Source organism: Morone saxatilis, unplaced genomic scaffold, assembly GCF_004916995.1.
Source record: "Morone saxatilis isolate NCDOM2014 unplaced genomic scaffold, NCSU_SB_2.0 Contig24, whole genome shotgun sequence".
Classification (NCBI taxonomy): Eukaryota; Metazoa; Chordata; class Actinopteri; family Moronidae; genus Morone; species Morone saxatilis.
Window position 1 is genome coordinate 2362920 of NW_023339807.1, and position 3281 is coordinate 2366200.

The 3281-nt window shown below is 41.1% G+C and overlaps 1 protein-coding gene across 2 annotated transcripts in view; it reads left to right on the top strand.

The window, feature by feature from the left end:
* cdk14 (cyclin-dependent kinase 14) overlaps positions 1–3281 on the top strand; it is a 202912-nt gene that overhangs the window by 74396 nt on the left and 125235 nt on the right. The window lies entirely within an intron of this gene.

Sequence of the window (3281 nt, forward strand, 5' to 3'; positions counted from 1 at the left end):
ACTAACTCATTCATACACATTCAGACACCGATGCACAGTATAGAACACAGATCAACCATAACATTCTGACCACCTGGGCACCCTGGTGTTGTGGTTGATCGGTGTACATCAAGCTTAAGTGCAGCTCAAACCATGAAGAATAATATTTATTATTTTGCTGTTGTCTTTATCTCAACTCTGTTCTATGTTCCTGACATTGGGGACAAAAACCTTTTTGTGAGACTTTTGGTAAAGCTGGTCGATGTTATGATAGACCATTCCTCTCCCCTCTAACATGACATGAGTGAACTCTTGTGTAGTGATGTTTTTCCTGTTTGTGAAAGGTGTTGGTAACATAAATGAACAGGTAGAATAAAATTATGATGGAGTGAATGAGGCCATGTGGTGCTGGTGTCGGTGGGGGCGTTGGGATGTTCTGTCATACAAGAAGGTGACAGTTCAGGCTACATGTGTTATGTAACACAGCTCGTACCTTTTGCCACTAAGGATTTACATAAGTAATATGTGTTTTTCCTGCTGACAGCAGCCTCATTGAGATTCACATGAATAATTTAGGATTATTCTGAGAGAGCAGAGCGAGGTGTTGTTTGGCTCACGCTGACTTTGTTACTTATTGGTGAGGCGACTGAGTTGTGAATTCTAATCTGTTGATAGGGCTATTGGCTTTGTTCTTGTGCAGATATGTAATAAAGGCTGCACTGGTACTACCCAGCATGGATACAATGGTTGTAATAATCCATCACAATGAGAATGGCATGTATTGTTTAGTAAAGGGTATAGCTAACCATAAATGTTGGAGCTTTTAGTTATCTCAAAAATTCCTCGAAGTGTGCATTGAATTGTATGTGATATCTAGTTTACTGTACCATATAATGTTAATGACATCACATATGCTCTGATATTAGTTCATGCTGTGATTACTTGTAATTACAGTTTCTCACTGCAGTCCTTATTTTCATCAGGCCAATTATGATCAAAGTGAACTGGATGAGAGGATGAGCAACTGCAGCAGAGACTCAGGCTGTTCTACATGCAGTCCCCACCTGCAAACCAAATACATTTCAAAAGCAGCTCAAGCTCAGATTTTTTGTCTTAAAGGGGTGTTTCATAAAGAAGGTTCAGAAAAGCAGGGCTTGCTGTGAAAAGATTTGAATGGGGATGAACCAGGACGAAGAAACTAATTTAGCTAATTCAAGCTTGGTTTAGATGTTCATAACTTTAAATGATAAGTGATATTCTGTATGTTCCAACCGCCTACCATCAGCTCAACAACCAATGATTGCTGACATCTTTGCGCAATTCACTTTCATTAATTCATTGAAGTCGCAACACAGTGGAAAAAGCCACAACTCAAATGCAAAAGTCACACTTACTATGGTAACGGGCAACAACTTTCCTCTTCCACACATCAGGAGTCAATAAGTCCGCCGCTAATAACAGTCTGCAACAGTTTGTTGTCAACATCCATTGTCACTGACTTCCATTGTGTTGTGAGTATTTGTGTTGTGACTTTTTCATTTGTGTTGTGGCTTTTCCGTTGTGTTGTGGATTTTCCATTGTGTTGTGGATTTTCCATTGTGTTGTGGATTTTTGCTGATACCTCTCGGCCATCATATTAACCACATCTTGAGTCCAGCTCTGTACTTTAAAGGTCCAATGTGTAACATTTAGGACGATGTATTGACAGGAATGGAATATGCTTGTTTTCATTAGTGTATCACCTGAAAATAAGAATCATTCTAACCTTAGAATGACAGAGGGAGCAGGTCCTCCACGTTGAACTGCCATGTTTCTACAGTACCCCAGAATGGACAAATCAAACACTGGCTCTAAATGGGGCCTTTTCTGTGAGTTTTGCGGCCACCAGAGTTTTCTCTGGGAGGGTGAGGCGAGGACGTTGCAATCAGTCAGTATACCGCTAGATGCCACTAAATCGGACCAGTGTGAAGTTGTAGATTACAACCCCTTCGCCTCATCCCCCTGTTCCAAGCATGTAGGAGAAACTACAATGGCCAGTAGATCCTAAATCTAACACACTGGACCTTTAACACAGGAGATTGCTATCAATCTTCTCCCTTCACTCAGAAAGAAAGTGAATACAGTATTTTCCAAAATGTCATCTCATTTTAAAAAGTACAAATCATCAACGTGGAGGGTATGATCAAATGCCACACTGAAAGAACAAAGTTTATGGGTTTTTCAGTGACATGAACTCAGCAACGATTTAATTCTGACCTGAACATAAGCGCCATAAAGGGGGTTAATGTCTGTTATTAGTGTGTTTTATGACTGACTGGGAGGAAGTGCAGTCACTCAACCATCCTCCTATTTACTAATCAGCAACATAAAAGCTATTAGTGCCTCCACTGGTGCTAGATCAAATTAACATTTAGAGACACACACTCAGACGCTCATTGCTAATGTAATTATTGGTCAAGAACCAGAGAGCTGTGTGTGTGGGTCTGTGTGTGTGGTCCTGCTGTTTAAAATGTACTGGAGTTTCTGCTTGAACTGGATGATCCAGGCTAAACTCTATTGGAAACTATCTTGTTGTGCAGCACCATTAACTTTTCTCGCCCCATGTACAGTACTTGAGTGCAGTTTGTTAGCAGCGCCGCTGTAATTAAACACAGCGAGTATGACCTCATCCAGACTGCTGCTGAAGTGCTCTCCCTATTAGATTATATGCAGTCAGCTGAAGGGCCGTGTCTCAGTGACATCTCCATAGATCAATGGGAAACCGACACCCACAAACCATGTCTACAAGCCAAATAACAGCCAGCATTTGCTCTTTCAATTGCATTACAGAGGAGGCTACTGATAGCTCATTAGTCATCAGTGTCATGTCAATACCAAGGGCAGGTCATCCCAGCAATCATCTGACAACAAGTTCAACATCAGACAAATAACCTGTATTCAACATTTTAAACCCAAGGACCCTGTAATTGATAGAGAGATGGACCAGGGACCCTCTACTATACACACACCGATCAGCCATAAGATTGTGAGCACTGACAGGTGAAGTGAATAACACCGATTATTTGGTTATCTTGGCACCGGTCAGTGGGTGGGATATATCAGGCAGCAAATGAACATTTTGTTAGAAGCAGGAAAAAGTGTGATGATTACAGCAACTTTGACAGTTACTAAACTAATTAGCTTGTTAATGCTGTTTCTGATAGAAAGGTGTCAGAACACACAATCCATTGCAGTTTGTTGTGTATGGGGCTGTGTAGCCACAGACCAGTCAGGGTGCCCAGTCAGTCATAATGTTATGGATG